Source organism: Halichondria panicea, chromosome 12 (genome assembly GCF_963675165.1).
Source record: "Halichondria panicea chromosome 12, odHalPani1.1, whole genome shotgun sequence".
Taxonomy (NCBI): Eukaryota; Metazoa; Porifera; class Demospongiae; order Suberitida; family Halichondriidae; genus Halichondria; species Halichondria panicea.
The window spans coordinates 3,459,197-3,484,566 of record NC_087388.1 but is presented as its reverse complement, the minus strand read 5'-3'; the positions used below and the strand labels follow the sequence as shown (position 1 = coordinate 3,484,566).

The 25,370-nt window shown below is 40.1% G+C and overlaps 4 long non-coding RNA genes across 7 annotated transcripts; 3 read left to right on the top strand and 1 right to left on the bottom strand.

The window, feature by feature from the left end:
* The first annotated feature begins 3,101 nt into the window (after positions 1-3,101).
* On the top strand, positions 3,102-5,183 carry LOC135345750 (uncharacterized). Its single transcript, XR_010397875.1, has 6 exons — positions 3,102-4,243; positions 4,287-4,502; positions 4,558-4,631; positions 4,683-4,792; positions 4,830-4,928; positions 4,979-5,183. It is a non-coding gene; the product is annotated as an uncharacterized LOC135345750 (long non-coding RNA).
* LOC135345752 (uncharacterized) lies at positions 5,184-11,244 on the bottom strand. 4 transcript variants are annotated; one of them, XR_010397879.1, is made up of 8 exons: positions 11,107-11,244; positions 10,756-11,040; positions 9,521-10,638; positions 9,170-9,446; positions 8,974-9,115; positions 8,036-8,179; positions 7,858-7,968; positions 5,254-7,037 (listed from the first exon to the last, which is right to left on the bottom strand). It is a non-coding gene; the product is annotated as an uncharacterized LOC135345752 (long non-coding RNA). The 4 variants fall into 4 exon arrangements; XR_010397880.1 differs by having other exon boundaries at positions 5,184-7,025; positions 9,170-10,638; XR_010397877.1 differs by having other exon boundaries at positions 5,253-7,037; positions 9,170-10,638.
* LOC135345753 (uncharacterized) lies at positions 8,971-15,087 on the top strand. Its single transcript, XR_010397881.1, has 5 exons — positions 8,971-9,109; positions 9,176-9,252; positions 9,405-12,907; positions 12,994-14,794; positions 14,957-15,087. It is a non-coding gene; the product is annotated as an uncharacterized LOC135345753 (long non-coding RNA).
* A 4,783-nt stretch (positions 15,088-19,870) lies between these two features.
* LOC135345751 (uncharacterized) lies at positions 19,871-25,321 on the top strand. Its single transcript, XR_010397876.1, has 8 exons — positions 19,871-19,989; positions 20,098-21,846; positions 21,900-22,168; positions 22,230-22,379; positions 22,462-22,575; positions 22,653-22,726; positions 22,950-23,771; positions 24,033-25,321. It is a non-coding gene; the product is annotated as an uncharacterized LOC135345751 (long non-coding RNA).
* The last annotated feature ends 49 nt before the right edge of the window (positions 25,322-25,370 follow it).

Genomic DNA, 25,370 nt, shown 5'->3' with positions numbered 1-25,370 from the left:
GTTTACCAGCAGTTGGGTTTGAGAATCCCCTGTCAATTTCTTTTACTGATGCTGACCAGCTGCCTACAGTTTCCACCTGTTCTTTGACCTTAACGTTCCCACAATCATGTTCTAAAATGTCAACTGACAATTTCCAACAAATGATGGACCTGTGTATTCTAGGATCATGCGGATTTGGACAGGTTTAGAACTTAATGACTTTTGAATTATTCATGCGGATTTAGAACTTGAGAATTATTCATGCTGATTTGGACAGTTCAGAATTGAATGTATTGTTACAATCGTTTCGTTAACTTCATGCAATTCTATTATTATCATTAATTAAACATAATAATTAAGTTCCACAGTCATCACAACCTACAAGTAGGTGGCTGGCTACCAATTAACTGAATAGCACTTGTATACAACTGTTTGCCATTGTCAGGGTTTTCTTCAAGTACATCAATTGATGACAGACTATGCATGAGTGCTTCGCATGGTGTGAACACATCAGAAGGTATATTAACGTGGTTATCCACCAGTGAAGTTAGGTACGACGTAGCATCCAATGCCGCGTGTGCCACACTTCTCTCATCAGATTTGTGCAGCAACCCTTCTTTGATAAGGTGATCGGTTTCCTTCAGTTGAAAGTTTCTGACTCAAGTAAATTACGATTAATGCGTGGTAAAAAGATGAAGTGTAAACAGAACAGATCCACTTTATTCAAGGGGTTGAGCAATGCTTCCTGTTCTAAGCAACAAAACAAGTCACCAAACATACTCAAAACACAACGATGAACATCCCTCCACAACCTTTCAACTCGCTCATTATGAACAGAACTACCAGTTATTACACACGAAGTATCGTTTCCATGACACAGGATCATATATAGCCAAATGTCAATGTTTTATGTTTTCACCTCCGTGATCGGTCCGCACCTTTTCCGGTACACCAAAAGCTGCGACTCCTTCATTAAAAGATGCACATGCAGTAGCAGCTTGATTGTTAGTTGAGCATTTAACATAAGCAATTAACCGTGAAAAGCCGTCCACTCCAGCGTGAACAACAAAACGCCATTTAATTAATTTATGATTACCATCGATATGCCAAATGCCAAATGGTATTTGGATAGGGAACAGAATAAATTCGACGTTTTACGACACTTGATTGGCGAGACACAGTATTCTCATGGTCACACGATGAATTGAACGTCTTAATCTTTCACGAGTTACCTTTATGTCTTTACTTGTTAGATGCCCTTGAATTAATACCTCTCCATCATTCGGATCAAATTGTCCAAATCACTATCGGAAATCATACATTTGTCATCAGTAGGTACCCCAGCTTCTGTTAAGCGTCTATACAAGGTTGCTCTCTTGATATACCCAGTATCTCGGCTATCTTAGTCCAGGAAAAATTGAATCTCCGTAAAGTTTTAACTTCTTCCAAGTCAATCAATACTTTAGGCCTCCCTCTGTTAATGAAAAAACCACAGGCATTATTATGCATACTAGGTTTGTATTAAATATACAATGCAGAGGGTTTTGTTCAATTAATGAGGTCGTTATGTCATTATTCATAGTGTAATTACATCACATACTATAATAGATCACATACTATAATAGGTTTCTGGGTGGTACATTTAGGCCAAACCCCCAAGACTAAAACTAATTTTCTTACCCATGCACGTGCCACCTTAGCTACACTGCCACTCACACTCACACTCACCCTACACTTCCACTTGTACTTGCACTTGTACTTGGTCCCTGAATATTGCTCAGGCTGGGTCCTGGCTGACTCTGTACTTGTGCTTGAGCCTGAGGTCGAGGTGTTACACTCTGCTGATTGGTACCAACAGCTTGCTGTAGTGCAGCAGCTAATGCAGTGGAGAGTGTGCCAACATTCACAGATATGTTGGCCATCTGATTCACCTGATTCACCTAACTAAGTCTCTTTTCAAGTGGCTATATGGCTCTCACTATCTCTCACTATGCACATGGCACGCCTACAATCACGTGATGTTATACTTATAGAATGGGTAATGATCCCTCTCTGTCAGAGTTATAAGCGGCGTGGCCCGGTACACTTATAAATGTAGTAGGTCAGTGTATATATGTCACCTCTCTATTTATAAGTGTGGCACACTTATATAAATGTAGTCCGTCGGTATATATAATTATGTCACCTCACTGTTTATAAGCGTGGCACACTTATATAAATGTAGTAGGTCGGTATATATATGTTACCTCACTGTTTATAAGCGTGGTAAACTTATATAAATGTAGTCCGTCGGTATATATATGTCACCTCACTGTTTATAAGCGTGGCACACTTATATAAATGTAGTAGGTCGGTATATATATATATGTTACCTCACTGTTTATAAGCGTGGTAAACTTATATAAATGTAGTCCGTCGGTATATATATGTCACCTCTCTATTTATAAGTGTGGTACACTTATATAAATGTAGTTCGTCGGTTATATAATATGTGTCACCTCTCTGTTTATAAGCGTGGCACACTTATATAAATGTAGTAGGTCGGTATATATATGTTACCTCACTGTTTATAAGTGTGGTAAACTTATATAAATGTAGTCCGTCGGTATATATATGTCACCTCTCTGTATAAGCGTGGCACACTTATATAAATGTAGTCCGTCGGTATATATATGTCACCTCTCTGTTTATAAGCGTGGCACACTTATATAAATGTAGTAGGTCGGTATATTAGGTCGGTATATATATGTCACCTCTCTGTTTATAAGCGTGGCACACTTATATAAATGTAGTAGGTCGGTATATATATGTTACCTCACTGTTTATAAGTGTGGTAAACTTATATAAATGTAGTCCGTCGGTATATATATGTCACCTCTCTGTTTATAAGCGTGGCACACTTATATAAATGTAGTCCGTCGGTATATATAATTATGTCACCTCTCTGTTTTCTCTGTTTATAAGCGTGGCACACTTACATAAATGTAGTAGGTCGGTATATATATGTCACCTCTCTGTTTATAAGCGTGGCACACTTATATAAATGTAGTTGATCGGTATATATAACACCACTCTATTTAAAATGTTGATTCTCAGTATTAAGTGTACACCGTCAGTATATATAATGCCTCTCTGTATTTATAAATGTAGATGGTCAGTATATATAATGCCTATCTCTATATATACTACACCCCTACTTATAAATGTACACTGTCAGTATATATACTTCACCACCTATTTATATATGTAGACTGTCAGTATATATATAACCTCAAAATTTTACACTGGTCATATTTCCTAGGAGTTTTGAGACAAACGGCGCCCCATATATATGTGCTGCCATTGTGTTGCGTTAGTTTTAGTTAAGTGTTTGTGTTTAGTGTTTGTGAGTGTTGTTGTGCTCAAAATGAGAAAGTGTCCCTACTAAAGTTACCCTTAAACGAGCATGCTGACTATAAAAGTGCCCAGGACAGCTCTGACCGGATGCAACGGGAAATGAAAAAATGGCAAAAGATGAATTTGTTTAAGTCTTGCAAAAAGACGCCCTTGACAGTATAATGCACATTCTTTCTCTTCTTTTTGATACGCCTTCTTCCTGAGTATAGCGTGAGCTCTCGCACGAGGTAGTTCGTTCAAACCAGAACAAAAAAAATGGCTGAAAGTTCATTTCATGTTCTTCCAAACAAACGTGCTAGGCACGGTTTTAGGTACCAACTGGAGCTGAAGTTCGAGACGGAGGAGGCCAAGAAGACGTTCGGGGACAAAATGGACAGCGCTAAGCGTGTTCTTGCTGCCAGAGGCTCATTGCCCTTGGACAACAGAGAGCTTCTCTCTAGATTGTTGGACAATATGGAGGAACTGGCAGCTGAAGGTATAGTTACAACTGACAGAGTTTGCCCTGGCTCTAATCGATCTTATGTCGTGCCCATGTTGGAGAATTCAGGTTTGTCATTTCTGATATTAATTTTTATATGACGAAGAAGTTAGTAATAATTGTATCACTGGCAATGCCAACGCCAGTGACGACCAGTTTTCTTCATTTGTGAGCAAACAACATTTTCCCGTCTGTGTGCTAGTCTATCCCAACCATGTCAGTGCCAGTCATACTCTCTTCAGGTAGCGCCTAATTTATACGAGTGTCTGTAAACATTTTTTTGTAGAAGGGGCACGTCCTCCGCATTGAATTTCAATGTGACAATTGCGGAAGGCGTCAGTGGTGGGCTAGCTCACGAACACTAGGTGGACGATACATTGTCAACCAGAAGTGAGTTTGTCATTATTTTTATTTGCTTGACTTTTTGGTCCAGGATCGTTCATGCTTTCACGTGTGCTGGAGTTCTACCAAGTCAGTACATCCACTTCAGTAGCAATGCCGGTGCATGGTTCTCTAATGGCATAATAATAATAATGTATGGTTACAGTGTATAACAAAGGAGGGTACTTAGACACTGTGGACTTGGACACTGTGGACGCGTGTGCTGAAGGCAGTGAAAGCAACACCTAATTACTCTACCAATGGCGAGGTAAATATTTTTTGAGTCTTTTATCGTATTTGAAACAAGCGGACTTTATCAACAGTGGGTAATAACAGATGCTCGCCACGACTCTACAGCCAACGCGTATAATACCACCGTTCCTTGTCTGTCAGGAAGGTATGTCGGTAATTGTGTAAGTACATAATGTTACAATCTAATTCTTGTTAGCACGAAAAGAATTGTTGGATGCTCGACTGTGTCAAGAAAAGAACATATTTGTGCACAGACTCGAGAAGTTGCGTGTACCAAAATAGTTCTTCCTCAAGTTCTGGAAAAAGGTATGGTATCTCATGCCTTTCATGTTTTTTATCGTAGGTCTCAACATTGTTGAAGTAGCTCATGACAATCAACCTGTAGTGAAGAAATACGTCACTGATGAGCTGAACCTTTTGAATTCATACGACACCTGGCACGGTAAGTGATAGCAATGTACATTCTGTATTATCGAGTTAGTGTATTTACAGGCACCAAGAATGTTGCCAAGAAGATGACTAAACTAGCAGTTGGGACCAAGAAGACTCAAGGATTATCTGACAAACGTATGGCTGAGCCACATAAACATAATTCCCACCAGGTAAAGGTACAAAAGTCCACTTGTACTACTGTATGAAGAACTGTGCTCAGTCAGCAGAAAAGCTACGGAAAAGCATTTTGAATATCAGCAAACATTATCAGATGAGCCTACATCTACCTTCATGTTGTCTATAGCTTTGTCGAGGCATCAACCACTTGCGGTGCTACCATTAAAAATTGTGTTCACAGAACAAGCACGACGACTGTGAGGAAAGCTCATTTTGCAAGTGTCCAGGTTTAAAAAAACGTTAAGCTTTGCGAGCACTTTTAGCAACAACAAAAACAAAAATTGTTTTTTTGCATGGACAATAAATGAAGAAGACGATTTATAGTCTGTGTACGGAACTCCTGGTGGGTTCGGAAACCGCCCACGCACCTCCTGGAGAAACAAAATGGATTGTATTTGCAATGTAAGTACAAAAATACTTGAAACTTACCCTTAGCACACAAGTGGGCATTACATCCCTTCTGTCCTGTCCTCTGTCCTGTCCTCTGTCCTGTCCTGTGCAGTATGTATAAAGGGTGTTTCCACACTCCTAAGACGCTCCTAAGACGCTCCTAAGACGCTCAAAAGTGTCCAAAACTTCTTGAATCGCTTGCACAAGTTCCCGCTACTCTCAACCAGCTAGGTGGTGTAGCTACGACGCAGGGTGACAAGTGACAGTGTTCACACGGGTTTTCTCCGTCCGTTGTTTTTTGGTGGCAAATATGTTATTAGGAATACAACTTACTTTCGATTTTATGCTAGTTAAAATCTGATGTCTAACTTACAGGAGGTCAAAAATGGTGATTTTGCTCCGTTTTGCTACTTTTGCTGACGTATGCAATGATATTCATTAATCATCTTGTTGTTATTTGCTACATCCAAAGGTACATCCAAAGGTCATGTGATGTCCAGGGGCGTGGTAATTGAGCTTAAACGTAGCCAAACTTAAACGTAGCCAAATCACCCCAAAAGTCATAAAAAGCACTGTAGAAGATGGGCTGCTCTAGCAAAGAAGAGGCTAGCCTAGCCTAACTCCTGTCCTAGCCTAACTCCTGTAAGTTAGTACAGATGAAAAGTACACTATTGTAGTACATGCTGCTCAAAAATCAGACCTTAAACCTTAACTAATATAAAATCGAAAGTTGTATTCCTAACATATTTGCCACCAAAAAACAAGTATTTCTCAGAACTTACTAGTAGCCCAGACTTCCGTTGAAGCTCAAAAGATGAGCTCAGGTGTCAGGTACATGCACAACAATTTTCAGATCACAAATAAGGTACTTCTATTCCTAACATATTTTCGGAAGTACACATCTTCAGACAGCCATTTTATACTGATGATGTAACAGGTGGTGGCAGTACCTGCACTCAAATAGATCATATCACTTTACAAAATGTAAAAAATGTGTACCAAAAAAAAAAATCTACTCTCTTTGGTTGTTGGTAATCACAAAACCAAGGAACTTGCCAAGAACTTTTTAGGATACAAATTTTTGCTCCGTGTGAGGTGTGTGAGGTGCCATAAATAACATGTTCTTATAAAAGTTTCTAATTGAGTTATTTGAGTCTCTATTCCTTCTTTATTTTATGCACTTTGATCTCGTAGGGATTCACATTCGGTATGATAAACACGGACTTTTGAGGAAAGTTTACCATTTTAAGTAGTGTATCATATTTAAGTAGTGTATCATTTCCCGTTCACAAGAGTGAAGTCATCTATCACATCGCAATCGTATTGATAAGCTGTTGTATCCATACCAACCTATGTGTCCGAACACGCAACTGAGTCTGGAGGTGAGCCAAATGTTCCCAAAGACGTGACTGATGACCCAGGTGAACTAAATCCCAGTGACTGAGCATCCAGGTGAATCAAAATGTGATTCAGGTGCAACAGAGCCAACTAAACTCGACTTGAATCTTGGTTACTTTTGATTTTCGTCCCATTGTGTGGTCTAAAAGAGAATCTGAAGTGATGAGACATGTAGCATGCATAATTAACTATGAAGCCTTGTCACACACTGTACTGACGGCACAAAGCCCAACATATCATACAGAGGGGCAAGTGCCCACATGTAAAACCAAACATATTAGACTGACGGCCCAACATATCAGACTGACGAACAGCTGCCCACAAAGCCCAACATATCAGACTGACGGCTCACAAAGCCCAACATATCAGATGTTCCATGTTTAAAGAATTTGCATCAATAAAAGATTTCAAAAGGCTGAAAATTTATTGATCTCTCAAACAAAAAAACAGCACTTCAAACCGATGCAGTGGAAGGGCATACACCACAACAGTTGATGTTTTTCATAAGATGCTAGTAGATCTCTAAAAGCCAAAGTTTAGATTAAATGACACTTTTCAAACACTGATGTTATAGATGTTCACACTACAGTGCTTCTAAGACAATTCTAAGACAAGGTAGGCAGCTGGTATGTCATCTTATAAAGTTAGCCTATTACAATTGAAGCCAACTAGTTGATAACAACCTATGTTGATAACAACCTATATAAAGCACAAACTGATCTAGAGCACAAACTGATCTAGAGCTCAGTACAGACAGTGAAGATGAAATTATGCCATCTAGGATTTACATATGGAGATACATATGAAGGTTGTAAACCTCATAATTATAAATGCGCTCAAAATACTCTGCCCTAATTGTCTGACTATCGGAGCAGAATTTAGTATTGTTCGTCCTATTAATACTACATTAATTTTTACGGCTTCGAGTAAGCTCGTTGTGTAGGGTCGATTTGGTACCTGCTGCCTGGGCTTACCATTACTCTTTTCCATCCGTCTCTTTTCCATCCGTCTGTAAGTTCACCTTGGATATAATTATGTATCCGTAGATCTTTATGAAACATAACGCATAAAAATGTAATCAGTGTCTATAGGGGATGGAATACGAGGAAACGCAATGTAAAGATGTAAAGATGACAATCATGAACCATATACCTGGTAAAATTCTGAAACTAAGTTCCACAGGTACAATAATGTCGCACTGAGCTCGTGATGGAACAGTTTCGGCATACATTACACACTGAGTTTCCTCGTACACCTGACAGCATTGCACACGACACACTCGAGTGAGAGTGGTATCTAATGGTGCAACATGTGTTGCCATAACAACCACGGTTATCATTTGGTGAGATAAAATCCAAAACATGAATGTAACAGTGCTAAGATATATCAATTTGAAGTACAATACGTACATGTATTACTATATCGGTGAACAATCTATGAAATTTACAAGCTCACATAAAGACCGTTCATTACTGCTAATTCTATTTTAGTTATATTATACTTACACTACTGATATTCTAGCTATACTATACTACATGCCAGAGTCACACAGTGAGCCCTCTCCTGGTCTTTCACCGTAGCGCTAGTCTGCATGTCCTCAGTCATAAAGCTGATAGCCTTTGGGAGGTATCCTCTCGGCACTGTCATCACCAGAGGAGACATCGCCATTGCTGTCCTCAAGCTGTTCAAGCACATCGGCACAAGTAAACAACCTGGCTATAAACTTCGTGCGGTAAGATGCTAATGAAATTTTAACATAGCAACGTGGCTTGGAAATTTCTAGACTAAATTGCACGTGATTCTACAGCTCTTCCTCTATACAGGGATGTGCGTAGTTCGAGCTACTTCCTAAGTATCGCAGAATTAGAATTTCGCAAAAAAGTCAGTATTGCGGGCCACGATCGTGGGTTAAAGGGTTAAACGAGCATGTTGGCTTTAATTACGGAGCGAGTTTTGAGTATAAAAAGAGCTGCCCAGGACGCAACCTTTGACCCCGAAAATTTCATTCAAGCCTTAGTAACGAGCTCTTTCTTCTCAGAAGCCACTCAAACACATGGTTAAACAACCTAAATAGCATGCGCAATACACACATGGGAGGGGAATACATTCCTGGTGGTAGCAACCAGAGCAGTAACCAGAGCAGTAACCAGAGACAATAGACAGAGACAATAGACAGCATCGAGACCAAACCATTTGAGACCAAACCATTTGATGAAGTTGACGAAGGTGAGTCTGAAAAGAATTTGTGTGAATTAATGAACACTCAAAAAACCTACTACACTGTACCATCAGGTTTGTCGAATGTGTGCATGGAACCAGACAGTGAGGCTCTCCCTCCAGCGAAGAGGCCAAAAAGAGACCAAAAAGAGGTAATGCTAAGGGATACAATAATTGTTATTACTTGAAACAGCAGTCCAAGTTATTGTTACTTATCTTTTTGGGTGGTAGTGCCATGTCAGTAACGAGCATGCTGACAATAAAAAGGCATATAACAATTGTATTAACTTATCTTTTTACATAGGTGGAGGGCAGAGACAGCCGAGAAGTGGAGACAGTTAATCTCCTAAATATAGCACAAATAAACCGCAAAATTTTTTTCTGCATAGTTGTTGGTGTCAGAATGGTGTTAGAACTTACAGACTTCTGTTGAAGCTCAAAAGATGAGCAATAAAAATTATACTCGGGTACATGCACAACAAATTCGGAGGTACACATCTTCAGACAGCCATTTCATAGTGATGATGTCATACGATGTAACAGGTGATGGTCCAATGGAAGCGCCAATAATTGAACTTTCAGTACCTGCACTCAAATAGATCATATCACTTTTACTTCAGAAGATATGCCACAAAATGTGAAAAAAATAATATAAAAAAAAATCTACTCTCTTTGGTTGTTGCACTGTATTCATAAATAAAAAACTTTATGGATCAAACTTTATGGATCATATACCGTATTTTTCGTGGGGCAAAATATTTGTGGTTTTCGTGGTTGGAGGTAATAATTATTTGGTATTTTACCCACGAATGAAGCCTGCAGTACTAGCTCCAAACCACGAAAATATTATCCACGAAATTCAATATTGCTGAACCACGAATAGAATATTTTGTCCCCCGAAAATTACCGCAATTGAGGATTCAGCAAGTAACCAAGACCATTAACCTTAACCTTTTCACAGGTGGTTGAACAGTATCAGTTTGGTGTTATGGTGCACTGGTGCACTTCTTATAAGTAATCTACATCATGACATGATGCAAAGCTATTATTGGTCTAGTTGGACATTTCGAATGTTCCAAAATATATGGTGAAGTGAAGGACAGGACCCTTCCCCGTTTTAATATAAAACAGAATAAATAACAATTTTCTTTTTAAAAATCATGAACCCTACCAACCCTACCTTAGTAATATCTCGCAATGCACTTTTGGCACTCTTTAATTGGCCTATCGTACTAATTCTGTAAATTCTGTATTCAATGTGTCCAACTCTTCATAACACTTTGTCATCATACTTCTAATAGGTTGGGTATCGTATACCATCATATCTTACGAAGAGCAGAACCAATTGTCTCGACAAATCGATTGTCAGGTCTGCCGCCTCTTCCCTTTCGGTTAGAATCAATAGGTTTACCGATTGTTGTTTTTGTAGTTGTAGCGATGTAGGAATACCATTTAAATTCCAAGAAGCCAAATTACCAGCTCTTATTTCACTCATAGACGAAATCAACTGTTCTTCAGTGAGTCCCTGGGCTCAGTTTCTGTACGCATGCGCATCATTGCGCATCATAATTATTGTATAGTAATATTATTATAACGAAGTACATCAGGTATAGGTACAAGCATGCGAAGACTTCTAGACTTCTATAATTATATACCTTTATTTCTGATGCATTAGCTTTTCTGATGCGTGGCTCCCATACTCACCTACGTTCTTAACGTAGAGGGGATCCAGACGTAGAGGGGATCCAGTTAACTTGGGCAGCCCTTTCACTGAAGGTCTCGTAGGTGCTACAATACGAGATAAATAATCATTAAATGAGGAACTTGGATGGCGCTTGGATGGCGCTTGGATGGCGCTTTGATTTGGATGGCGCTTTGATAATTCTACACAGAGAAGATGTTGGGCGTCTGGTCCATTTCACCATAGGTTGGAAGTGAGCCTGCAAGTCACATATATAAGTCACGATATATAGTCATTCGGAAGTTGACACCCACAACAACGTTACCTTGAATGGTTAGAGGGCTGTTGGACATACTTTTGTAGTTGCAGCTCACCCAAGAAGTTAACCAGTAAACAGTGATGTTAATACAGACTCCTTCGTAATTTTAAAGAATGAAAATAGTAGATAGATCTAATGCATTAGCCGGTGGTTACAAGTGACGGTATCCCTTTTAATTATCTTTTTATCATTATAAATATATGCATTATAAATAATGTGCTTCATAAAATTGTAGTGAGGGAAAAAAAGTCACTGCTGCTTTAACTTTAAAGAGTATACTTTGTGAAAGAGTATACTAGGCTTAGCCAACTGAGTACAATTAAGTTTAATTCTGCTCTAAACTACTTACCTTGCACTGTACAATTGCAGCTCAAAATTTCTTTACCTTTTGCACTTTGATTTCATTGGTCTAGGTTAATTGACTGCAAGCGCATAGTAGCTCCTGTTGGCAAGCAGAGAAAAGGTTGGCTACCTATTTTATTTTAGTTGCTTACTGCTTACTCAAAACACCATTTTGTGGAAACCCTAACATACCTCAAAAATGTTATCCATACATCGATAATAGACTTGACAACAGTCGCAATAATTATGTATCATGTTTAACGATTGCCAGAGTGTAGTAGAAAATCGCTGAAATAATAAGTGTGACTGTCAGCACGAGAACCGCACATACAGTTTTTGAAACAAGAATTTCTCAGAAATATTCTAGAAACGTGATATTCTAGAAATGATTGGAGACTACAAATGATTGGAGACTACATCGATTTAGATGATGATGCAACGGTATGACGTAATTGTATCCCCCTGAGTGTTTTACACTGTCTACGTTCAATTTTATTTTGGTGTTTCGACCAAGGATGACAGTGGTTACTCCACATGGCGTGTGTTTTTTTTTTTACAGAGTGACAGAGAACCATCATCATTGACAACCAGCATCCAAATGTTGTCATGTACCTATGTACACAAAGCCTTATTGTTGTTGTTGTATCATGTAGCTTTATTTAATTTCATTAAGTTGTGAAGAAGGTGGATGGTCAGCTGGTGTGCGAGTCCCTCTGCTACACCGTTATAGCGTTATGTACCCACCTGTAACATGTTTGCGAGCTGTATACTTTTCATCATTTCTGTTCCATAAAGATTTCGGATTTCGTCAACTTCATCTCGTGATATTTTTTGTTCATCTTTGTCAGTAGATGAACAGGAAGGCTCAATGTTTTCGTCCCCAAAACACCGTTCCTCTTGGTCTTTGTAAGCTTCGTACATGCATTCAACATCAGCGTTGCTTTCCTTGACGACCTGGTTTCTAAGTTCTGAAAAAGCTCTCAAACATACTAAACTTTTCCACCAGAAACTACGATTCAGAGGCATCTGATGGGCTGATAACGGTGGTGTGGATTTCGGCCACAGGCCACGTGCAGAGTGCCCACGTATAATTAATGTTTGTGGTCATTATCTAGTGTGGTCATGTATGTACACATACCTGAGGTCAGTACATTTCTTTTTTCTTTTTAAAATGTATATTTTAAGTGAGGTTGTCATGTTTGACCATACTTGGCAATCTAATGTTGTGTGTCTGTCCATAGATAGTGTAGAAAGAGGGATTGGAAACCGATCGCAATCGTCGGCCAGTCCAGGCTGCGCAGGAAGTTAATGTTAATTCAATTCACTGCACCGGAAGCTAATAATAGTTCTTCACATCACCTTGGGATATATGGGATGGCAGCACAGATTACAGAGCAGACAGACAGCATATGAGACTTGAGAAGAGCTAGAGCTAAAGAGCAAAGAGCAGTGATGAGCATTGAAGGTATAAGTCCAAAATACCAGTCTACATTTGTACAAATTGTATAGCTTGCTTGTCCAATTTAATATTGTCCCTTTTAATTAATACAGAGAAACACTCTACTGAGATCGAGAGAAGCCACTAAGCCTCTGTTTGTGAAGACGAAGGATTCAAGATATTTTGCAGTGCCAGCATCATGTAACTGCATCATGTAACTGTATATAATTCAGTCCTTGTGGCATCACTACAGCATCTTAAGATTTTTCCCAGTATCCCAGTCGTCCAGGTATTCATTCTCCAACCCTATAGTATATATCACCCATGGGTAAGTAAACAAGACGGTAGTAACATAATAACGTATGACCAGTATAATTATACATGTACGTACGTCAATTTGTAAATATACATGTATACTAAACATCACAGCTACTGCCAAAATAAAGCTTTGTTTAGTCAAATAAGGGTGCCCATTCCACAATATACAGTACTCACTACAATATAAAAGCATTTAGAAATACCCAAGACAAATTATAAGCCAAAGAGAGGCGGAAAAGTGAACATAAATTCCGGTAAATTTGCCATTTTATCACAATTTTATTACATGTTGTGAACTTTCCTTAGTACTTAGCAGTATCAATCAACACCATTCCATTCCTCACCTAATTCTCTATTCAACAAAGTCAAAATGGTAAATATTGCTTGTATAACAACGAAGATATAGGTACAGAAAGTCATTCCCAGTTGAATATGCCGCTAATTTCACTAATATAGGCCTGGAAATCCAGGCCCCAATTAATAATTAGCACCTACATGGTAAGAGAGGCTCTAATAAATACTGCTACTGGTCTTAGTGCTATTGAATAATGCTATTGAAAGTGTTACCTTTGTCCAAGAATTGTCTTTGGTATCTCTGAACGCGCGTAATTTAGTGCTTGTAGCTGCGTTAATCGAAGCCTGGACTGCCGCTGGCCTTTGCGTTTATTACACACACTTGATAAGCCCACGTGATTCCGTTTCCAATCCCTTTCCTACAGTATCTATGGTCTGTCAACAGACCACATTTTGTTATTTCCTTGATTGTCACACTGTTTTTTGACTGAGCAATGCAGTTGCTTGCATGCGCGTTATACCAAACTAATGTTGATACTGCGCATGCTTGCATTTCTAACTAGGCCCAAGACTTACTCAGTGAATCTTAGATGGACTGGTTGTACTTTCTGCAAAACAAGTCTATACCTAGGCACTTATATGTTAGTTTACTGTTTAGAGCAAGTGGCTACTGAACACATGGACCGCTTCCAACATTCAACCAGGTTTGTATCTAGGTGAGGTATTGTATCTACGTGAGGTACATGATTAGTTGTCCCACAATTTGCCGTGCAATAAAGAACTGTCGACAGAGGATGCAAGTGTGTATAGCAGATCTGATGTACAAAGAGCACAATATATAATTATGTTATATAATTATGTTTATTAAATTATGTGAGAGTGAAAATTTTTTACCCAACATGTACCTGGTTCTGATCGACACAATGCTATCAGAGGTTCGTGGTATATGGAATTCGTGAACTAATGGAATTCGTGAACTAACACCAGAGCAATAGGTGTGATGGATTGGAAGATGCCTACATTGTCTGTTTCGCTAACATTCATTCAGCGTAGATGATGTAGTGAAAATGATGTATTGTATTTTCCAAGATCTTGCAATCATTTTGGTGAAAGTCCAAAAACGTCACTGCGCACGCGCACAGATCTAACACATGTGTACGTTTACAATGTACAATGGCTTACAGTGCAAGTGATCGTGAGGCAACAGCTAGGCAACCAGCTCCAAGCAGAAGAGTAACAGTCACTGTTCTGCCACCAGGGTTTATGAGTAGGTTTATGAGTACGAGTGGATGTATGCAAACAGTAAGTGTGCACAATTAGATTGTCATGTAGGAAGATCTATATCTATAGTGCTCACTTAATAGAAACATAATTGGTGACAATACATTATTTTGTGGAGCTAGATCTAAACTATAAGTGCGCTAACTGCTGATAATAATTGTTTACGTGTAAATGTTTTCATAGGGAAATACAACTTCTGACACGACTCCTACTCCTGCTCCGACACCACTACCACTAACACAATCTCAAATTTTGTACCGAGTAAAGATCATCAACCCGGCAAAAAAAACAGACATGGTTGTTAGAGACATGAGGACTTTTCATAGCCATTTCTCATCTATGACAGATATGAAGGTCAGGTTAATGGAAGAATTCAAGAGTCAAGTACCAGCAACAACATCATTTTCAATGGGTTACTTTGCTGGCCGCCCATCTGCTAAATATTGAATTTACACAGAAGAAGATTTAGCTTCGATTTAGCTTCGATGTATAGCAAGTCTATCACTCAAGAAATCAAGAAATTATGTTGTGGTGTGATGGTGTGATGGCCGAAATGTTACTGATAGTGAAACTCCAAATCCTAAGCGGCGAAAGGCTGGAGAAGGGTGTTTGTCAAGAAGAAAGGAAAAGGAGCTTGAGGTAGAAGAGTTAACAAAAGAATTGAAGGAACTGAATAAAGAAAAATTAAATTTAAGCGAAGTGCAGTACCGTCTGTGGGCTCGTATGATTACAACAGGGATCCATTCAAGTAAAGATACACCTCCACAAGTCCCTATGATTACTGGTATTACTCCAAAAAGGAAACAAAGAAAGGATGACTTGACAATGTCAGATACTATTGCGAGCACTGCGGCAGCCGTTGTTAAGGCAATAAATTGTGTTTCTCCAGTCACCCAATCAGCTACTATTCAACAGACTATTTTAGATTCATGTACACCTACCAGACGTTCAAACGATTTATCACAATTGGGAATTTCCCCTGGTAAAGCCTCTGAAATACGTGGAAAATCCTTTGGACAGCTAAGCACTCTCAAACAGTTGTATGATGACTGTTCAGTGACATGAATATAATGTACTTGCAATACTTGCAACTTAGTATGTTGTATAATTATGTTATTTATGCCGTTTTGTTATTTGTACATAATAATTAGTGTTTGTATTCTAGTATATTCCTATACTTGAAATCCAGGCTTGACAATCTGCTACTGTTATTGTTGAAAATGCATATAATACAATAGTTTCAATATCATCGATTGCTTGCATTTCTGTTTCCAATGATCTCATCATATACTTGACTTTCGAAAAAGCTAGTTCTATGGGATTAAAATCCGGTGAGTACGGAGGCAGGTAATGACTGACCGATCCAGCATCACTGATAACTTGCTCAACTTCAGGCACATGGTGGATGGAACAGTTATCCATGATGACAATACTATTTTCGTTAGTACCGTTGAATGGCAAAAGATGAGGAAAAAGGGAAGTGCACACAAAATCATAGAAATGATCACCATTTACACCACCTTGTACAATTTTCAATCCTATAATTCCATTAATCGACATCGCCGCAATGGCAGAAATATGTTCTCCTCTCACAAACAATTTCTGGGCTTTCAATGGTTTGTCTCAAGCTGTAGCCATACGTGCGTATAGAATCCCTTGCGTCGGGTGCCTGTTTCGTCAATAAACACAAGAGAATTCTTTTCATACAAAGAAACATCAGTTACAAATTCATTTCGGAGTAAATCGTCTCTCTGTAAGGCAAATGTAACCAGCTTCTGCCTTGTAAATCCGCTTTTTTTCAGCATCTTACACACAGCGCTTTCACTCACATCTAGCCCAAGTGTTGACTTTACTTCACTTGTGATTTCTCGGAGGAACATCCCCGGCCTTTGGAGTATGAGATGGATGATGAAGAGCTGCACTGGTTCTGTGATTACCCGAAATGCTCTCTGAACTGGGTATCCTTTTTTGGCAACATCTCCAGTAGTTCTAAAGATATGCATCACTCTCCAAAATGCATCACTCTCCAAACAGTTGACACATCAATGTTGAGATTATGAGCTATCACTGATTCTTTATAAAGAAGAGCCTCACTTTGCCATATGATCCTCCAACGTAGACCAACCTCCTATGGGGGGAAGGCGGGGGGAAGACTAAAAGTCACGAGGGGGGTGATGAGAAAGTACTAATCTACGCATCCAGAGTCGTACTCTGGACAAGCCCAAACGTACAAGAATTTATACATGGCAGGTCCATGTAATTATCACGCGAGAGAGATGCCTGGACCTCAAAGCGGTGAATACCTCAGTACCATGCTGCCTAGAGTACGAGTGGGCTGAGAGAGGTTCAATATTGCTGAGATTCAATATTGCTGAGAGAGGGAGAGGTTCGAACGTTCAATAGAACTGAGAGAGGCACTGAGAGAGGCACACAGAGAGCTTGACTTGTCAACGGCCACGAGGTGACTGATGCGCATGCGCATATCTACTTTGTCAACATCAGGCCACGAGGTATAACTGATGCGCATGCGCACATTGGATCACTATTGTGCATCTAGGACGCGCTTGCAACACTAGGATTTAGGCGACACTAGACTGGTCTCCCTTCTTTAGGATTTAGGATTTAGGATTATTGATTCCAAATGTCGGGATTTTGAGTGGCGGAAGTATACACTGACCTTTACCCACCTTTACCACCTTTACCACCAACTTTCCAGTGACATGCAACAAAAATGCCTATATATTCAAGCTGAAAGTATAGTGTAAAGCATAGCGCGAAACACGAAAACGAAATCAACAAAAAATTGTTCAGATAACGTGCAAAGATAACGTGCAAAGATTAAAGGCCTGGCTTCCCATGTAATCAGTCATCCCAGGAACATGGTGTATTTTAGAGGCCATTCCACGAAATATAATTGTGACAGGGCATGCAGGGTTTATCCTCGTCTGCTACAGCTGATCACCATGATGAGATTCACATTGATAGACCTGTGTATTATGCAGACAAACTAACTTCCTTATTTGGAGCTGTTCCTGCATGTTGCAAGGATACCTAAAAACCCTGCACGTTGAAGATATGACTCGTGAACAGCATTCATTGACTGTATAGCTATGTATCAGACAACTGTGTGAATCTCATTGTGATGCCCCACCGGTAGATGCCCCACACCCCCCTGGAGGGTTCGGGCTAACATAGGGGATTTGACTATAATTATACAAATCCCCCATGTTAGCTCGAACCCGGGTGTGGGGGTAGTGGGGCATCACATTGCATGATAGGTATGCAGACAAACTAACTTCCTTATTTAGAAATTAAAGCTGTACCTGCCTGTACCTGTTGCAAGGATACCTAAACCAAACAAAAAGCATGGTGAAACTGAGCTACATAAGCACCACCATAATTTAGGCGCCAGCTGGGCTCAATGCAATTTTTTTACTCTAAAAGATGCACCCCCTTGGAAGTGGAATTAATTTTTTTTTTGGGTAATTACATCAATTATGGTACAAATTAATATTCAGGATTGTAGGGAGGTTGGGTTATAGGTGGGTTATAGGCTAGAACACACGCTAGAACACACATCATCTCAATGTTTCTTTTCTGTCTTTTCTGTCTGTCTCACACACATGCCTCAAATTGTGCTTAGTCACATAGCGTCTGACACTGCATTCCGATAGGCCTCGTTTCATATTAGGATATAACATTTTTAATTCTGTAGAGATGTCACGATAGTTTTTTCCACTAAAAAGCAAGCTTTTAATTTCTCTGATTCTACATAGCTAGCTAGACATAGATATTGTGAACCACGTGGAATAGATGGGCGTGGCCAGGAGACGGGCCACGCCCACCTAGTGATGGTTTATGGCCTATTTATGGCCTATTACGCATGCCCAGTCAATAGTGGCCATATTGGCCACGTATGCATGAGTGCTAGGAATAAAATAATTATTAATCTGTGGTGAAGATGTCGATGTCTTTTGAGCTCTATACACTGAAGGCAGAGGATATTTCTCAGCCAAATTGAAAGTGTTGACCAACTCAAGAAGAATCTAGTGCTCAATGAAGAAAAGCGGCATGAAGAAAAGCGGCACGTTGACAGGCACGTTGACAGGTCACTTGAAGAGTTCAAAAATTCCCTATCCTGCATCGTTTGCAAATCTCTCGCAAACACTCCGTGGATGGTGACACCATGCTGTCGTATGCACGGCCTGCGGTGATAGGTGGCTTAATTTGGGCTCCTCCTGTCCCCACTGCCGAGCATCGATCGAGTCTGGAACGTGCAGTGTGGTAGAGCAAATTCAGGAACAACCTTAATTAAGGTGGTCAACCAAACAAACAGTTGAACTTTCATATTAAATCACGCTTAAACTTTCATATTAATCATGCTTTTATGGTTGGGTTCCTTCATCATCATTACTCCCCTCCCAGTTCACCATGGTTGAGCAATTAACTATTAAATTTTTGTCAGACCATAATTATATTTCAGTTGTCTCAGTGATAGGTAAGGATCATGCATCTCGATATCTTGTGCAAAAGTGGGAAATGATCGACTATGATCGTCATCGACTATGATCGTTGCTAAAAAAACCAAGAGAATCTTCATAGCTAAAAGCTGATAGCCAATTTCATATCATTATGCAGACTCGACTCTAAAAGCTAGTTTCATATGCACCAGGTTCTATGGTCACATGCACAGTGCTTAATTTAACTTTGGTCCACTGCTGACGATCTGATCTGATAGCTGGTAAGCCAAAAGCTGATAACTGAAAGCTGAGCTAAAAGCCAAAAGCTAGTTTCATATGCACCAGGTTCTGCACAGTGCTCAATTTAACTTTGGTCCACTACTGATGATCTGATCTGATAGCTGGTAAGCCAAAAGCTGATAACTGAAAGCTGAGCTAAAAGCCAAAAGCTAGTTTCATATGCACCAGGTTCTGTGGTCACAGTGCTAAATTCAAGTTGGCCACTTTGGTCCACTGATCATTTAAAATAAAACTTATTTTAGGCTAAGGTATCTGCACTTCATGCTAGCGCAGACAAAATGTTTGACTCAGAACAGGACTCAGAACAGATGTAAGTGTATGTATGTTCACACATGTACGTACATTAAGTATTTCATATTGATTTAAGGTTTTTGTCTCCTGAAAACAAGAGTGTGCAAGCCAATATTACAAAAGAAATTCTCCAACAACCTGAGTGCTGTGAAAAGGAAGTGAAACGTGAGTGTACTTGGTATCTGTTGTCAACTTGACTAACAATAATTATATCTAAAGGCACTTAGGCGGTCACTGGTTATAGTAGTTCGCGTGATTTCTTTCCTACTACAGTTGCAGTTAGACGATGCTACGAGAATAGTAGGCGTTTCTTTCTGGAGCATCAAGCTGGTAAAGAAAATGCTACAGAACAACAGGCCAAGAAAAGAAAGTACCTTTCACGGCGGTAATTTTAATGAATGTTGCATTATTATTGCCTCTTGTGCAGAAGTTTCAGAGACGAAGCAATGTGGTAACAGCTATTGAGATGGACAAATACTGGAAGTTTTTGAGCCTAGTATAATTATTATGAAGAAGACAACCCGAATGGTAGCACAAGCACAAGCCTGAGTGTGTGTGTGTGTGTGTGTGTGTGCATGTGTGCATGTGTATACATGTAACTAGTTGCCCTTAAGTTCTCCTGGACGAGTTGGTCAAAGAAGCACACAATAAGTAATTGTATTTTTGCAGAATTAGATGAGTTCATCAGAACTCTTGAAACTCGCCTTGAGGAGAAGTTGCCACGATCCCCTGGACTCGTCGCTAAAAAGGTGCGAACTTTTGGAAACCCTTCAACAGCTCCTGAGTATAGTAGCACTCCATCCTGACAACATACATGTAAGATAGTACTGAAGATTTGACGACAGCTAGCAGATGGATACAATTCTCAGTTGACCGATACTTTGGTGAAAATAATGTTTCCCAGGGCATAGTAAAATAAAGCTGGAGAGAACAAAAATATAGACTTTGATTGCTAGCCCCACCTTATTTAGCCCACCTTATTTAGCCCCACCTTATTTCACACATACAGCTTTGCCAGACTGCTTCCTCTCATAATAGGGGATATATTCTGGGAAAACTTTTATTCTGGGAAAACTTTTTGCGTTTGCTGACGATAGTTGACTATTGCTTGGCATCATGTGGAGTTCAAAGCACTCTACTCTTCGTGTAAACTATTATCCATGATCCATTATCCAGAAATAATTTGCAAGTGTTCATATATGTACATGTGTACTTTATTAGGCATGGTCCGTTAGTGGTGTATGCGCTTTGAAGGCTACCGGGCAAAGTGTGCTTCAAAAATACCCATCTACACATTGTTTCACTAGAAATACTTGTAAAGAAGATGAAGCTGGACCAGGTGTGTTTATTATTTGTTGCTCACTCAGGGCTTCATAGAGGGGGGGGGGCGCTCGCTACAATTCCCCCCCCCTGGCAATTGTAAATTTTTGTATGGGCCAGCCTGTGACACATGATATTCATAACATTACTGATTTGCCTCCCCCCCCCACATGTTCTTTGTCTTCTTTGTCTGTCTTTGTCTTTGTCTGCTGTGGGATCTTTGAACTACAAGGATGATCTTCTAGCTCGAATATTAAAAGGTTCTAAATAATGACATACTTTCACTGCTGTACAATTAACTAGACCTGTGTTAAACGAGCATGCTGACTATAAAAGGGGCGTGCCCTGGGCACTCGAGGCGGAAATGATTAAATATGGCCGCGTGCGGTAAACTCTCTGCTTCACTGCTCGCTTCATGCACACATGGTTTTACTTTGATACGCCCCTTATAGCCTGCATGTAGCACCTTGGCTCACGAGATACTTTGTTCCAAAAAAGAGCAAAAAAAAATGGCTGAAAGATGTGACAACTCTCGTTCTCTACCCAAGAAGCGTGCTAGGCATGGTTTTCGGTACCAAATGGAGCTGAATTTCGATACTGAAGATGCAAAGCAGGCTTTTGTAGCTAGGATAGATAGGGCAAAGCTAGAGGCTCATTTCTGTATTGTTGGACAAGTTGGAGCATTATTTGGAGCATTATCAGGTGAGTGTGTATGATAACAAGTTGTCCGTATTATAATCGTGTCGAGCACTCAGATTGTAACGAAGCGTCACCCTGTAAGCGTCCAGGGTACAAGCCCACGAAGATAAAACTAGAGGATCCTCTTGCAATCGAGTCATTCACGTCAGCACTAAAAGACACCCTTATTTACAAGAATGCCGAATCATTGTCGAGTGAGGTTTTTTTCTAATTATTATATAAACTTCTATGATGTTGTGTCGAGACACATTCTGGGTGGATACATCTCAAAACGTGTACACTTCGTGGAAGCCACATGAGAATGAACCTTGCTATTATGGACTGGGTACGTTATGCTGGCTAATAATGTATGTGTGACTGTACATTCATTCATTTGTTTACTTCAGAACGAGAATGTACGTAGAGAGTGTACAAGTGAACGACTGGTTCAGGGCATGAGAAGACCGGATTGTAGGACTCCCGTAAGAGTGCTGGTGGAAAAATCGTTCAACTTTGCCAGAGAAATATGGCGAGCAGCAGAGAAAAGTTGACCTCAGGTACTGCGTATAATATATTTTATGTGCAATCTACAATTTATTTTACATATAATTTAATTTTGCTACATGTATATATGTGCAGTGAGTTTGTAGAGGACATGCAACCTGAGCAATCAGATGAGCCAGTAGATGAAAACGAGGACCTAGTAAGCGATGGTGTACATGTACTTGACGAAGGTCTTTATGAAGACATAAAGTAAGTACGTATCCTTGCAAATTTTGACTAGCCAATCAGCATTTTATAATTGCATTTTACATAATTAAACAATAAAGGAAGTAGAAGACTGGAAGTCTGTGTATGGAACTCCATCTTGATTCGGAAATCGCTCACGCACCTCCTGGAAACGGTATATAGCAATTGATAGTACTTGCACTGTAAAGTGGGCATCATTTATAACTTACTCTCAATACACAGTCAGGCATCAGGCATCACATCCCTCTTGTCATGTGCACTGGTTTTGGTCACTTTATATGCCATATATAGAGGGTGATTCCATACCCCCAACAGACCGAGCAGCGTCCAATACTTTCTGTATAGTTTGAAGCGCTTCACCATGTTCCCCAAATTAGGTGCAGCGCTTCCAATCAGCCAGCTGGGTGGTCTAGCTCTGACACACGGTGACAGGTGGCAGTACGGGCAGGGACCCTCTCCATTCAAGACTGGAGGATCATCGTGATCATACCCTCTGGGACCTAAGGAAAGTACCACTCATTTTATTTATATGTACAGGTTAGTGACATTCACCTTTCTTAGGCCTCGAAGGACCGGCTTCACCCCAACCGTTATGGCGTGTAATTTGAGTCAGTATTGTGCCGGTAATATTGCCGCAGCAAAACATTTTTACCGGGACATTTGCCGCGGCAATATTTTTACCGGGACAATTGCCGCGGCAAAACTGTTTGGCTCGGTAAATACCGGGACGATTGCCCCGGCAAAAAGCAAAATTTTGTGGATGGGTAAAAAGTTTACTGAGCCATTTGCCGCGGCAAAAACATATACCGAGCCGTTTGCCGCGGCAAAAATATTTACCAGAGCTTGAAAATCACTTGACTGTCACAAGTCCATAAAATTGGCCAGAGCAAAGCTATAGAACTGGCAGAAAGTCCTATACATAGAGATCATGGATTCACCTTTAGCAAGAGTGTCAGACATCATATCTGAAATAGAACATCGTATTGAAGATAACAGCATGTCTGTGACACACTTACGACGCTGCATTGAACATTTGCAAGCGGGAAGAAGTCAGGTGTTAAGATTATTTCGACAAACACGCAATAGCAGTTTATACGAATTAAGTGTTTGCATTGGAGACATCTGTGAATGTTTAGAGAATTATCCTACAGCTGCTACTGGCTTCCCTGGAATAAATCTTCCTCCTCGAGAGTATACTGGTGAGGTCTTACTAGCTTTGCACCCTTAATTAATTAAAAAGGAGCCCCTAGGCCCTGTGGCCAGCTATTGAACTGGCGGAAAGTCCCATACGAACCGAACCGAACCCACCCCACAAAACAAAACAATCTACCGTACTTTGAAATAGTGTAGAATGAATTTATTATGGGTGAAATGTTCAGGGGGCTTTATTTCTAAGAAGTACAGAAATGGGTATAACTATACTGTGTTCTTTTATTACCATAATCCTCCTCACGTTCCAGAGGACAACCGAGTTACTGTCTACCATTGGAGCAGGTGAAATTTCTTTTAATGCTTCAATTCCCAGTCAGACAGATAAGCCAACTACTGGGTGTATCTGAATCAACGATCAGACGAAGAATGAGAGCCGAAGGATTGTGTGTTCAAACGTTGTACTCTTCACTGTCCGATTCACAAGTTGATGATTTGGTGAGAAATATTGTACAGAGGCACCCACATGCTGGTTTTAGAATGGTTGAAGCCTACCTGTTGGCCGAAGGATATAGGCTTACACAAACCCGTGTTAGGGCTTCTCTCGAACGAGTTGACCCCGCTGGAATTGCAGTAAGGTGGAGTAGACACCGTTGTATTCACAGACGTGTGTATTATGCCCCACACCCCAATGCCTTGCCTTGTGGCACATTGATGCATTGATGGTAATATGTCACTCATTAGGTGTGTCACTCATTAGGTGGAAGTTAGTAATCCACGATGGCATAGATGGATTTAGTAGACTTGTAACGTATTTGCAGTGCTCCAATAACACAGTGCTCCAATAACAATCGAGCGACAACTGTCCTGCAACAGTTTACTAAAGCTGCAAGTACATATGGGTGCCCCTCCAGAGTTCGTTCAGATTGTGGTGGTGAAAACATTGACGTAGCTCAAATCATGCTTTGTTTCCGAGGAGTTGGCCGTGGTAGTCATATTACTGGGCGATCCACTAGAAACCAACGAATAGAAAGGCTATGGAGGGATGTGTTTGAGAACAGCCTTCGTGTATTCTATGATCTGTTCTATGTGCTTGAAGACAGGGGTGTTCTTGACCCAGACAATGAGTTGCATATTTTAGCACTTCACTTTATCTTTGTACCCAGAATTCGAAGGTCTCTAGAGGCATTCCGAAATGCATGGAATTCTCACGGGTTGAGCTCAGCTCAGCACTCCTCTCCCCTACAACTCTGGACAACTGGTGAACAGATCCTTGCTAGAGCCGTGGATGAAGTTTTCCACTATCAAGACAGAGATGGAACGAACTCTCAGTCTGAGGACGATAGTGACGAGGCAGACAACGAGTCTGAGGACGATAGTGACAAGTCAGACACGTCTGACGTGTCTGAGAATGACATTGAAACAATATTAACACAGGCAATAAACCCACTACAAGTGAGCGATGTGCAAGGGGTGGATCTGTATGCTGAAGCCCTTCGTATAGTTCTAGCACACTACACGCAGTGACTACAATCCAGTGAACTAATAACAACCTTGAATCATTGCATGTGATGTGAATAATGTCTTTTGTCTTTGTCTGTGTCTGTATAATGTCTTTGCATAATGACACAATTATTGATAAATAATTA